This window comes from Camelus ferus, chromosome 33 (assembly GCF_009834535.1).
Source record: "Camelus ferus isolate YT-003-E chromosome 33, BCGSAC_Cfer_1.0, whole genome shotgun sequence".
NCBI classification, from domain to species: Eukaryota; Metazoa; Chordata; class Mammalia; order Artiodactyla; family Camelidae; genus Camelus; species Camelus ferus.
This window is the reverse complement of record NC_045728.1, coordinates 14,647,002-14,661,999: the sequence shown is the minus strand read 5'-3', so window position 1 is coordinate 14,661,999 and position 14,998 is coordinate 14,647,002.

Genomic DNA, 14,998 nt, shown 5'->3' with positions numbered 1-14,998 from the left:
GTAGCAAGTTGCTGATCTGATGCCTCATTGTCCCCTTGTGTGTGCATTTCCCACTAACAAGGATGTTCTGCATAACCAAACTATGATCATCAAAGTCAGGAAATCAATATCGATACGTTACTATCATTTAATCCTTAGATATGTTCAAATTTTTCCTAATATTTTAAAAATGTCTCTTATAGCAAAAGAATTCAGAAGCATGAGTTATTTCTATTTTCATATCTTTTTTGTGTCCCTCACAGTGGCCCAGTTTCTCAGTCTTCCCTTCTCTTTCATTACCTTGACACCATCCAAGATTATAGACCAGTTACCTTGCACTGTGTCCCTCGATTTGCATTTGTTTTATGTCTCCTCATTATCAGACTCTAAGTGTACATTTTGTCAGGACTATTGCAGAGATGATGCTGTGTTCATGCCATTGGGTGACAGAGTTTGATTTTTTTTCACTTTGATCACTTGAATGAGATGATGTCTTCCATGCTTCTCCACTGTAAAGTTATTCTTTTTTGCATTTGTAACTCATAACTATTGTGGGAGGATACTTAGGAACTATGTGTAAATCCCATTTGTCATCAAACTTTCAATTATTCATTTATTAATTTGTATTTAGAATACATATGTTTTCCATTTTATTTAACCAGTTATAGTCCATTCTCATCACTATTTATTTTGATAATCAAATTATCCTAGATTTGATCAGCAGGTGCCCCTTCAAGTAGGCATCTATATCCTTTAACATGTCTTTATCATTCTTTGAGCTATTCTTTGTCTTCTAGGAAAAGAAGATATTCCAAGCTTATTTTATACTTTTCTTGCCCTAGCTCTGGAATCAGCCATTTCTCCAGGGAGCTCTGGTTCCTTTCAGTAGAGAAGGGGTATATAGAAGGTATGATCTAGTCACTGGTGTGCCCATTGTTATTTGCGTGTCATTTTCCCTAGGGTCTCTTAGAGGATAGAGTTATTATATCAGTGTATGTATGTATATACATACACACATATATATAAATATACACGTTTATAGCTACCTATCTACCTACCTACCTATCTTATATAACACACACACACACACAAATATATATGAGTTCATATGATACATCACAGGACTCATTTTAATTTTCTCCATTTTTGTATTTGAAGTGCCCTTCTCTGACAATGAGACACCCATCTTCCATTATCCTTATTTCATCAATCCCTTGGCAATCCTCCACAGCTGCTGCTGCCCACTTCTCTGCACAAATGCCCTCCTTCCTGTGCTCAGGCTCTGACAGCCTGTCCCAATCTGCTCTTCTGGTGTGAATGGCCCCTCAACCTACTCAAGATCTGATACCCATGCTAGGTTTCTACCCAACAAAGACCCATTTTCACCCTGCTGGGTCTCTAATTCCCATAAGTGGAATACCCTTTCACTCTGGCTCTGAAACCCCATGACAAGCCACCCTCCAAGTGAACGTCTTCTTCACCCAGCTCTGGCTTTGCCACCATATGCCTGATGTGCCAACCCTCCCCTCCCATCACTATGGATGGTTTCCTCAGCTCACATGGGGCTCTGACTCTCCATGCCAGTGTGAGCTTCTCACGTGGATGCCCTCTGACATCCAATACCAGGGCACTCCTCCAGCAAGACTCTTTCTTCAGCCTCCCAAGACTCTGACACTCCTTGCCAGGATTCTCCCCTCCACAGGGATGCCCTCCTCACCCTTCTGAGGTGTTGACCCCTACACTCCCTCCTCCAGATGGACACCTTCTTTGCCCCAGTCAGGCTCAGAACTGGGCATCTGACCTATGCAGATGTCCTCCTTATTCAGCTCAGACTCCAGGACCCCTCTCTGAGTTGCTGGGGCTGCCCGCACCCCTGCACCAGGTATGGAGGTTCACCTTCCTCTGCCCACCTAATGGCTTTAGGGCTAAATTCTTTAAAAATAAAAGGAAGAGAAGAGAAAGATTCTATAATTCACTGGGGACAGATTTCTCATATCTGATATGTTTCTTTGCATTTTCACTCCCAAAGCTTTCTTTCCCTATCTCACTTCTGTGGGCAAGTATTACCCTTAATATTTGACATGAGTAATTTTATACAGTTGAAAAAGATTTACTGAGCAATATACCCTTAATCTGATCCTTGCCCTTAGGTAATATAATCTGCTGAAAGATTTTATTAGCATCTCCCTTAAAATTGCTTTCTGACTCGTATATTTTACTATCTGGAATCTAGGAGAATTTGGGGCTTTTTTTTCTTTAACCCTGCAAAGGCCCAGTTCCTAAATCTCTCAGTTTCCTTTCATTTTTGCTTTCAAATTAGGCAACTTTCTCCTGGGCTTACGTCTTATAATACCTAGCCAAATACGACAAGTATCACTAAACAAACATTCTAACGTATTTTCCCCTGGAGCTGCACTTTTACTCAGATCATGATCTATTTCTTGTGTTACATGAATGACAGTTCTACTGAATATTTGGTCACTACAAAACATGGATCAGAGCCTTTCTAGCCTCTGTTATCAGTTTCCTTGCCAATGACATCTGTCAAGCCAGTGCCACATATTTTGGGTTATTTTTCACAAGGGCACCAAATTTCTGGTAGGAAATTCTGTATTCATCAGGATGGATTAAGTTATGTTTTGATAACCAACAATCCAAGGTTTCAGCGTCTTAATACAACGACAGTTGATTTCTTAATCACATTGTATGTCCTATTCTGGTTGGTAGAGATAAAAGGAAGGCTCTGTTTTGCATAGCCACCCAGAAACCCAGGCTGTCAGAGGGTCTGCCATCTGTAGCTACATCATCTGAAATAACTAGCTCCCTAGCTGCCTCTGCAGGGGAACAGGAGCTGGTGAAGAGTGCATGGACTTTCCATTGCCTTACATCAGAGATGACATGCATCACTTACGGTCACATTCCAATGGCCAGAATTAGTCACATGGTCCCAGCCAGTTGCAAAGAAGCTGAAAGTGGTCTTCCATGTGCCAACAAGGGCAGAACTAGGTATTCAGCAAACACTATCTTCTGTATGTACATTTTATCAACAGATTCCAGTGGTGAGTCTCGTTCCAACATGAGTTATTATTTAGGAAGTGTCTTTCACACTCATTCTGCAGACATTTATTGAGTGCCTGTTACATTCTAGGCACTCCTCTAGCACAGGTAATATAACAGTGAACAGAAGAGACAAAGCCCACCTACTCTCATCCTAGATATAAAAAAATTAAGGTTTTCTTTGGGGGTGGGGGTGGGGGGAAGGTAACTAGGTTTATTTTATTTAAAAATTATTTCTTCTTGATGGAGGTACTGGGGATTGAACCCAGGACCTCGTGCATGCTAAGCATGCACTCTACCACTGAGCTTTACCCTGTCGCCCTGACAAGTTTTAGATATACAGTGTGTCAGGTGCTGATAAGAGCTGTGAAGAAAAATTAAGCAAGAAAAAAATCTAGAGCTTTGTGGTGGGGGAAATGAGATCTGTAAGCTTAAAAATTTCAGTTGAAGGAAGTCTAGTAAGATCACAGTGGTTGGCTGAATAATAGCACCCAAAGGTGTCTACGACCTAATCCCCAGAACCTGTGAATAGGTTACCTTTTATAGCAAAAGGGACTTTGCAGAGGTGATTAAGTTAAGGATCATGAGATGGAGGGATTATCCAGGATTAAGTTGGTTGGACCAAAGATCACAAAGGTCTTTACAAGAGCATGGTAGGAGGGTCACAGTCAGAAAAGGCAACGTGACAATGGAAGCAGAGGTCAGAGGAAGGGAGATTTGAAGATGCTATGCAGCTGGCTTTGAAGGAGCCAGGAGCCAAGGAGTGCAGGTACAGTCTAAGGTTTGACGATCAGAGAGATGAAGAATAATCAACAAAGAAAATGGAGAACTTTCCATGGTGAGCTAGAAGGAAAACAAGACTATGTTACATTTAAGTCAATTGGAAACATGTTTTAAGAAGGGAGTGTCAAATGTTAGTGAAATATGACATGATGCTCAAAATCTTTAACAATCAGCTTGATAACACAAATTGATGCAAAAAGTGTATATATTAACAACCAAAAGGAAATCCCCCTTTATCCTTGAAAAAGCTAAGCTAAATATAATTCCATCACATGACATTGCCATAGTATAAATTGTTCATCAAATCATTGTGATAAATTCCAAATCATTTGTTAATGTTTAGAAATTGTCAGTGTGACCTTTCATTTGAAGAGACTGTCACTAGCTAAATGATGCCCTGCCTATGATAAAGGAGACTGCATCAAACACATAAAAACTTCTCTGCTAAATTAATTATCATTGGTGACTTAGGGTGTCAAATTAACATCAATAATATAGAGCATGATGCCAGATGCTCTCAGCTTCTATTGAAAAGCAATTATATTAAAAATGTTCTACCTTCTCAAGAGTTTTATCTCTTATATTACTGAGATTTTGTGAATTAAAAATCTTTATTATCAACTAAATCAAGGAAGTCATTTTAGAATGTCATATTTAATTGGGAAGAGTATCATCCTTCGGGCCAAACAAGAGGCAAAGTACAGTAGCAGCTAAGATCATTGGCTGTGTGCCAGACTAAGTTTGAATCTTAGTTCTGCCATTTAAGTTTTAAATAACCTCTCTGTGTCTCAGTTATCTTATCTGGGAAAAAGGAGATGATATAAGCATTAAATACTTAAATGAGTTGATATTTACAAGACAGCAAATACTGTAAGTGATTGCTCTCATTTTTTATTAATAAAATTATTTCTGCTAATTCTTGTGATAGATGAGTGTTTGGTGGGTTTTAATGGGCTGATTCAATTAGATGGAGGTGAAATTCAATAGTGATCCACACTCTGGGTATCCTTGACCTCAAGCTGTCCCAAGTGTCCCATCCATTTCTTCCTGCCCACCTGTTATCCTTGCATATCCCAGATCCTTCCTTAGGCAAAGTCCTGTGGAGGCTACAGTCCCATGTGGCCATGTGAAAATGACACCAGGATGAGTACCAGCAGCACCAGGCCACGGTTTGGGGGGCCAGATGGATCTTGGGCATTAGCTCGCATGAATACTGTGCCACCAGGGACACTTCCTACTAATGTCTGGGCCTCCTAGAGTCAGGATCTAAGGTTGGCTCATGGGAGCCATGGTGGGTGGGCTGGCATTCTGGAAGCCTCCCAAGCATTGTCACTCACAGATCCTCAGGGATGTGCGCAGTGTGGGCAAGGCGTGGTCTACTCTGCTGGGGGATGGGGGAAATGGCCATGCCAAGGACCCTTGGGAAATATAACTGGCCCTTCCACTATTGATCAATGGGAAAAGAATCTGGCCTTAGTGCTGGAGCAGGGACCTGGATCAACCCTTTAATTTCTGGATTTTGAGAAGGTAAAGAATGGGTTACAGGGAGTAGCAACGGTTGGCAGGGCCAATCAGAGGGCTTAGAAATGTGGCTATTCATCAAGGGTGTGGGAATATTTTAGTATTTTAACAACGAGAATGGCTATAGCTGTGTATATTGTTGGATGTTTGCTTTGCTGTTCATTCAAGTAAGCTGAAAACTATTGGATTTTTACAACATGGAGGTCATTGATGTTTTGGTGAATCAATAAAGGTGTGAGTTAGACTGAGTAGGTATCAGGGGAAATGGAAGGAAAACTGGTGACTCTTAAGGGGCTCTGCTATAAAGAAGAGTAGAGAAAATGGGGTTGGAGATGGAGGGGCTCAAAAGAGGGTTTTCTTAAAATGGGAGAATTAATAGTATGTTTGGATGCTGATGAGAAAGCTTTTGCAGAGACACGATGCCTCCCTTTGTTTATTGCCCAGGAGCCCAGGAGCTGTGTGTGGGATGTACTAAGGCTACACATTTTTTTTTTTCAGCATTACTTTCAGCTTTTCTTCCCATTATTTCCATTATGAAATATCAGGCATCTCTCTCACTTTTATTTTTTCTTCTCTTGTTGTAGATGCTGCCCTGATTCATTTATCGGAATTTTTCTTTCTCTGCCTCTATTTTTAGGGTAAAGTCAGCTTGATGAATCAATAAGCACCCAGGTAGCCTGCATATACTGGATGTGTGCTCTTTTCTCTGCCAAGAGACCAACATTTCAGTTTCTTAAACCACAGCCCAGAAAACCAAAACCAAATGTCATCCTGTAATACTAGCTTTGCCAACAGGTAGCTTGCATCTATTTACCTACCTACCTACCCGTCTGTCTGTCTGTCTGTCTGTCTGTCTACCTATCTGTCTGTCTGTCTATCTATCTATCTATCTATCTAATCTGTCTGTCTGTCTGTCTGTCTGTCTATCTATCTATCTAATCTATCTGTCTGCCTGTTTATCTATCTATCTATCTATCTATCTATCTATCTATCTATCTATCTATCTATCTATCTAATCTGTCTGTCTGTCTATCTATCTATCTATCTATCTATCTATCTATCTATCTATCTATCTATCTATCTATCTATTATCTGCCATTTACCTATCTACTATCTATCATCTATCCATCATCTATCATCTAGTTCTAGAAAGAAATTAAACCATTTGGCTATCTGTTGAACTGATTTCTCTCCCCAAGCACCAATCTTAGTCAAAATGAAAAATAGGACCTACTTGAAACCCAAGTTTTATAGTTTACTGATAAGACATATTTCTCTAGAGTGTTTCCCCATTCCCCGCATCTCCATCCCTCCAGGAATGAGTTGAAATGGTTGGGGATGAAAAGAGTGATAACATTCTGTCTAGTGTCCATCACATCCTGGATTCTTCTGCTCCAGAGACAGCCAGCCCCCCTTGTGACTTCTCACATCTACCATTTAGTGTTTCTCCATCTTCTCCAGTTGATGGTTTCCTTTTTCCTGGCCTCAGTAAGTGGGTTTCTCATACTTTGTAGCACTTGTGAATTCTCTTTATTATTCTACAGACGAAGAGATGCTGCCTCTTTTCCAAAGGTCACAGAAGGAGGCAATAACAGGGGAGTTAAGAGCCCAAACCATTGAATAAGACAAGCCTGCATACAAACCCCAGGCCTGTGCTGAGTAGCTCTTTGCAGCATGCTCTTTGTAAAAGGGGATGAAATCATAATGCGTTATTAAGGTTGTGGACCAAATGAGGAAAAAAAGTAAAGTTCTTAGCCTTAAAACAAGTCCTTGTTTCTATCTATAGTAAAAGATTTCTACTTCACTATGAGTAGCACACTGAGTTTTGAGTTTCTAAAATGTGATTTCTTCCCATATTTCTAAATCCTTCAGTATAATTCTCTCAACAGCCAATAATTTTTCTCCATAAAGAAAGCCTTCTTTATGGCTATAATGGATGTCAACAGAAAAACATAACATTCTGCCATCTTTCTTTTGTAGTGACCCTCTCACTACACCCTCTGTTTTATTTTATATGACAAAATGACCCTATTTGCAGAAAGATGTGTTTAAAAACCTGGACCTTAAATATATAATAAGTAAATCACTTCTCCTATGTTTAGTTTCCTTATTCATAAAATGAGAAGTGAGATGCAGGGGATTTCTAAGATCTCTTTTAAATATATGCAACCAACAATATCAGTTTCACATTTCCATGAGGAAGGAGATTTAAGGGTTGAATAAAATAAAATGTGGGGCCTTGGTGAATGTTTACTACCCACACTTCTCATCCTCATAACAGTATTGGGTGGACTAATGAAAACACCAGTGCAGGGTTAACAGGTACTTGGGAGTTGTGGCATTCCTTTTTTCTCTCTATGATAGACCTAGACCTTGGTAATGTGTCACAGCTCTTCCCAGCTCTGTTGATGAGCTCTCAGAATCCTTCTCAACACAGTGCTGCAGCAAGCTGTTACCCATCCCTTGGCATTGGCTTGCACATGGAAACCAGGTTTTCCATTTGTCCCAGAGAATGTCTTCACAATATACAGGAAGCACTCAGTAGAGTTTAATTTTCTTTTTCCTTCCAAGACGATATCAACTACAGTGAAAACCACCATCTCCCTCTGGAGCAGATTCTTCCTGTACCAACTGTGCAACCCTTCCTCCCACATTCCTGCCGTCCTCCACCGAGGGTGGGCAAGATGTGTTTAACACCAGCCATGTGATGACATTTTGGTTTTAGTCACTGGAGTGAAAACTCTGTTTTGGTAACATTTCTATTGGTGACAAACTTTTTCTCTCAGTAACCTCTCATTCCTGAAGTTTCCAGGACTCCCATGCCCTTTCTCTTCTCAGACCAGAGAATACTAATGAAAAATGAAAAAAAAAAAATTGTTACCCTTCTAAAGAAGGGACTTGGAAAGGGCTATGCTTAGTCGACAACAATAATTTTCTTTGATAGGATTTCAGACAGTAAGACCAAATAGGAGATATGTCAGAAAGGGCGGTTTTCCTGATGGACCTCAGATTTGTACAATTTGGTTTTTATGACAAAAAGGGACAAATGGGGTACACAGTGGGAAACTCGTGTCCTTTGAGAAAGAGTTGGAGTTCTTAGATTAGGGCTCTATGGAAGGTGTCAGAGATAAGATAAAAGCAAATATTCACACTCAGGAGCAGTGGCATTTAATAAAGTGATTAAGCAGTGACATTCAATGAGTTCTCAGGCCATTTTGATGTGATTAATGTGGGTGGACGGAGGCCAGGATTCACTGGGGAGGGAATACAGGGATGTTTTCCTTGATTAAAAATTGCAAGCAATGGTGGTCAAAATCTCATGGGAAGTTTTGTTTGATTGTCCTTGGCATTAAATGACATTGCTTATTAAAAAGCCTTCTCCTCTTCTCTGTCACAGTGGGGAGAGGGTAAGCCTATGGAGGAATGGAAACACTAGTGAGCAGATTCTGGGCTGGTGTTGGAGTTGTTTGCAGACACTTTTGGTTCATCTCCATCCCATTAACCTCTCCCATTTCCTAGGTGAATTTCACTGACCCAAGAGTATTGTTGCCATTTGCTAGAAGGACACTGCTTCCATGATTGCATAGTGGTTAACTACCTACCTTTAGGGTCATTGAGGGTGATTCGATGAGATACATTGTGTAAAGTGAGCAAGGTATATGGCCAGTTTCAAAAATGTAAGATGCTACATCTGTTATCATTACTATGTTCTATCTTTGCCACCAGCCCTGATGGAAGGAGTCCTGTAGAGTCTTTATCCAACACCTTATACCCACAGGGCTCTGTCTCTATGATCCATCCTCATGGTAAAGTCTTAGAAGCACACTTGAGTTCACCATCAACCATACTCATCTTATTCACTATTATATCAAGTATATGATAGATACCTATTGAATGAATCTGATGTGTACAGACTTTACAAGTGAATGAAAATTAGATGTACGAATTCCACTCAGGCAGAATCCTTGCTGCTGGAGAAGGTAGAGGAAAGTGGAATGACTCTGTTGGAAGACAATACGGGATTATTTGGTCCAGCTTCCTACTTAAGCAGGAATCACAGTCTTTCAAATGTTCATCTGCTTCTCCAGTAACATGGGATTGGGAGTTATGGTTCAATGTTCAAATGTTCTTGAGCGAGAGGCAGGATATGTTCTTGGATGAGTAGGAGTGAACTTACTGAGGTACATTGACGTACTAGTTGGATCAAAGTGGAAGTCTGGGATATATAGTTATTTAAACAGGGCAGAGAGCACATGTATTTGAGTCATTCCTTAATTCTGGTTCTGACTCTCTCACTGAAGAGGCAGTAGTGTGGTCAAGAGGGCTTTAGAGACAAACCTGGGCTGGAATCAGAGGAGAAAACTTAAGTCCTTCATTTCAGTGGGCTTATTCCAAGGCCCTGGGAACAGCCCTAGAAATATTTTAGTAAAAAAAAATTCTTTATATTATGTATGTATTTATATATTTACATATATAAATAAACATACATAGGCATACACATATGTTTTATAAAAATATATTTTTATTATTTATATATATAAATAAAACTGCAATTACTTAAGACTAAGGGCTCTTTCCACCCCTATTTTATCTGAAGAGGCAATCAAAGAGTAAATAACCACTAAAATAATAAACATTGATTAAGTGGTTATTATAAATATATTTTAAATTTTTATTGAAGTATGGTTAACACACAATATTATGTTAGTTTCAGGTGTACAACATAGTGACCCAACAATCAAATATGTTACATTACAAAATGTTCACCACAAGTCCAGTGACCGTCTGTGACCATACAAAATTAATTACAGTACAATTGACTATAATCCTTATGCTATGTATTACATCCCTGTGACTTATTTATTAGCGGAAATTTGTATCTCTTAATTCTCTTCACCCATTTTGCCCAAACCCCAACCCTCCTCCCCTCTGGCAGCTACCAGTTTGCTCTCTGTATCTGTAAGTCTACTGCTGTTTTGTTTCTTCCTTTGTTTTGTTTTCTAGACTCTTACATATAAGTGAGACCACTATTTTATAATTTTATTGGAAATACTTTGAAATGTACAGCAAAAGGAGGTAGAAAAAATACAAATATAGTGAGAGAACTCAGCACCCCTCTCTCAGAAATTGTTACAACATGGAGACAGATAATCAGTGTTACTATAAAGCAGTTAACACTATCAACCAACTAGACACATTTGACATTTGTTAAACATCTAACCAACACCAGCAGAGAACATGACACCTCTTTGTTGTGTATCAACTGGAATAGGCTGAAATATACCTCCCAGAATGTTCACCCTTGTATATTTCTGACTATTCTGACAGGGAGACTCTTATGGAAGATCTGCAAGGTGGCAGTGAAGCAGCAGCCTTTTTGTAGCACATGCATGTTGTTGATCTGCTGAGTCAGCCTGATGTCTGAGGCAGGCGGACCGCCATCACTCCACTGTCCCCTGGATCTGCCAGCTTCCACAACCCCTGGGGGCAGGTATGCATAATAGACCCCAAGATGAAAAAGCTTAATTCTGCCAGACCTCCAGGACACTCTGTCAGGGGCGACAAGAATGAACATGATTTTCTGCCCATCTCGAGGGTTTTCAACTCCTGATATTGGCTCCAGTTTCTCCTGGATCCCTCTCTTTATATCCATAGTCCCTTCCCAACTGCCTCCCCAGTGGCCTGGAATTTCCAGCAGATGTGAAGAATGAACCTTACAAAACACTTAGTCAGCTCTCACAAATGTGTAACATCAAATTCCTGTTAGAGGTTCATATACACGTGTTGTTCTTCTTTGAATGAACCCTCTTGGGTACAATTAAACACACACAAAGTAAAACTCCAAAGATAAAGAGTGAATAACCAAAAAAAAAAAAAAAAAAAGAGGAAGGAAAAGACAGAGATGTGTCAGAGTTAATTAATACAAATAAGTTATTTTTCTGAATTTTGTAATGTTTGGTAGGTATCAGCTTTTAAAAATGTGTAAATTTGTTAGGATTTCTTTTCTTGTTGTAAGTAAGTCTTTACTTTGACACCTAATATTGTCTTTTTTATTTATTTTTTATTCTTTTTCTTCCAGACAGTGCTGGCAGATTCAGACCCCAAGGAATTCATATCCATCTCTGATTGGAATCCTAGCACCATTCACCAGCTCTGTGACCCTGGGCAGCTCACCCCTCTGAGTCCCAGTTCAATCTGTAAGACAGCACTAATCAGTGTAATAATCTTATAAAACTACTTTGGTTATTGTGAGGACTAAAACTGATGGATGTGAAAGTGCTAACAAATATTAGCTATTACAATTATTAATAATAATATTCTATGTTCCTGCAGATTTCCCCATCTTAAAATGGATGTAATAAAATATACTGTCATTTGCAAGAGGTTTTGAAGACTCAACTGAGATAACATTTACATTGCTATGAAGATGTAGTTTTTCTTTTAGTCACCCTAAGAACGTGATTACACACACTCTCATACACACACACACACACACTCACTCCTCTTTCTAATTCCAACCTAGGATTCACACTGAATGGGGGGCTTCACCCACACATGTTGTTTCACTTTCAGCCAGGTGACCCCCAGGGATGCTCTAAGCCTCCTCCAGACGGCCTGGGTTTGAATTCTGGCTCCACCAAGCCCTGCTGTAAGACTTGGGCAAGTTACTTAATGTCTCTACTTCTCTTTCTTCTCTGTGAAATGATGGTAATAATAGTAGTCACTTCTAGGGGATGTTGTAAAGATGAAATGAATTAATACGTGTAAAAATCCATGTAAAACAAATCACGGTAAGTTTTATTACTTCCGTTTTACCAACACCTAGTGGGTGCTCATGGAGGGTCAGCGCGGGCTCGTCTGTGCATCACGTCAGTTTCCGCTGCTGTTATCAGAGACTGCGTTTATGCTAAGCCTTCTCCTAGTCATGTGGGTATTTGGTTGGTCAGAAAGTAAGCTACAAAATGAGGAAAATTAGGGCAAAGAGTAAGTTTTTCACAAAGCAAGTTGTGTTACATTTAATTTCCTTTAATCATTTTGATTGTGTTCTTCCTAACCTTTCTATGTTACGTAATTTTGTTAGTGGTGAATGGTAATTTATTTGTTATGGCTTTGTTTGGCGATACAAAGAATTGATGTTCCTTTTTGTTAAAAAAAATTTTTACTGGCCCATGAAATCCAAAATATTTGCTGGTTCACAAAATCCCAAATCCTGAGAATCACTGGTCTCCTATTAATTATGAAGTTCGGTGATGTTAGTACTTTTCTAAGAGTCGCTGCTTTCAAAAATGTATCAGAGTCGATGCTTAACAAAACTTCTATCCATCTGTCTTTGTCTGCCTTGATTTTTTTTTCACGGCGCTCCTAAACCAGAGAGAGAATGAAAACTCAGGCCTCTTTTCCCCACTCCCACTGGCATGGGGTTACAGACAGGGACTCAAATGCGAAGCTTCAGTGATTCTCAGGACTGTCCATCCACTGGTAGTGAAAAGGAAGATACAGGAATTTAGAAGCTCCTAATTGAGCCAAGACGAGGAAATGTCAGTGGATACTGAAGAGTCCAAAATGCCTGCAAACCACAAAGTGTCTGATTCCAACAAAGGACTCTTGGCACCGGCACCTTCCTTCTGTCTCTCACACGGAACTCCTCCCTCCCACTCACTCTACTGCTGTGAAGACAGAGCTGTTTAATAGTCAAGACCATCTTAAGGCCAAGGTCAACCAATTAATAACAACACTTCCCTGAAATTTCCCCCCCTCCAAAAAACACACCCTTTTGAATCTTTTAATCAAAAGAACAGCCCTCCACATCCCACCCCTAATAGATTCTGGCCTCTGTGCCCCCACATTAATCACCCCAAAATGGCCTGAGAACTTATTTAATGTCACCGACTAATCACTTTATTAAATGTCATTGCTCCTGGCTGTGAAGACTTGTTTTGTTTCTCGTCCCCTAGACACCTCTTCTCTTGAAAGGTGGAATTAGAGACCCTACTGTGCGCTGCTTCTCTGCACACCCCGCCAAGATCTCAGACATTTTGAAATGCGATGCTTTTCTGCAGAGGTGCCGTACCGTCAATGGAAGTCCTCAGAAAGCAGGGAAATTCAGCTCCTGGCTCCTAGTGCTTCTCCCACTTTCCTTGGCAGAAGTCAGAACTATGGAAACTGAGCTATTTTCAAGCTGACATTTTGGGGAAGCACCCAATTTTGTGATCTTTGTTAGGAGAGCAGTGTGTTCAGCTATGGCTTGAGGGAGAAATCAGAGCTCAGCTACTTTTCCCAATTACCATGATAACCAACATCTACCATGATCTTCTATCATTTGTCCCATCAAGCCTAAATTTCTCTGCCTGACATCCAGAGCACCCCACAAGGCAGTCTCATGCGGCCTCCTCAGTGTCATGTCCCACTAAGTCTCTGGAAGGACCTCAGCCCAAGCCAGGACCCTCTTGTGATTTCCCTTTACGTCAAAGGACTTCGTTGTTTGTATATATCCTTGCCTTCTCCCTTGTCCCTCCAGATACAGTAACTAATAGTCTTCAGACTTAATCATTCACTTATCTAGCCCAAAACGGATTTTTTTTTTTTTTGACAAAGTGAACAGCCACTTTATTGCTCAGAAGGGGAAATGGAAGGAAAGTGCTCGAGCAGAAAGAAGGAAGCAAAGGCGCTCAAGCTGGGAGCAGTCAGCCAAGATGGGCAGTAGAGAGACCTCTGGCTCAGGAGGGGCTGCGGGGTCTTTGGTTAGAAGGCTCTGCCATCAATGTCTTCATTCTGGTGGTGGTGGTAATTATTTTCTGTCCTAGTCTCCTTCCTCCCTCAGAACTCCGCCCTCTTAAGGAGCTGTTCCACTGATGCTAGGAGAATGTTGCTCTTCGTGGTTGAGCCGGTCTTTCTGCCCATGGAGGGGGTTTGGTCGATGCCTAACGTAGATACACAGGGCACAGTGGAGGGAGAGAGGAGCCCAAAGGGCAGAAAATAAATCCTTATGTTTACATTGTTCTTGTCTTGCCATAAAATCTGAATTTTATTTCGCACTAAATTTACAAAAAGCACAGTAAGTTCAAGTAATCTCTATCACAAAATTAGTAAGAAAAATAGCTTGAGATGATGGCTGACTTTATCCAGTCACATGACGTAGCCTGACATGGGTGACACGGGTAGCCGGACATAATTGTTAAGAGCAAGTCAATTAAACAGATGTTAAGTAGGATAGTGGTTTTTAGGTGAAAGTTTCAAGCAGTTTCTGTTGGGGGACAAGGTGGGCCGGCGTCATAGGCATTAAACGAGTTTACCAAAGGCAAAGGATGAGAATAGAAAAGGGGTTTATTAGGGTATGCTGCCATAGGCACCAGCAGCCCACAGAGGAGAGGTGCCCGTGTGAGCCCCCAGACTGATTTATAAAGCTTTTCTGTGTGCCAAGCACTGGGGGCTGGTAACCCAGAGAGTAAGGCCTTCGCCTTCAGGGTATGTAAGATCTTATAGCTAAAGACTGACTTGTAAACAAAGAAGTAGATGAAAGTTCCCCAGGTGAAAAATGTCTGCTCGGGGAACATGGCGGCCTAAAGAATGGAGTAGCCAGATCTCTTTGTGGGGGCAGGAGGGGGGCTTCTCAGAGCCAAGGTGGCTCTCCAGGTGGATTTGGGGAGAGGACTGGGCG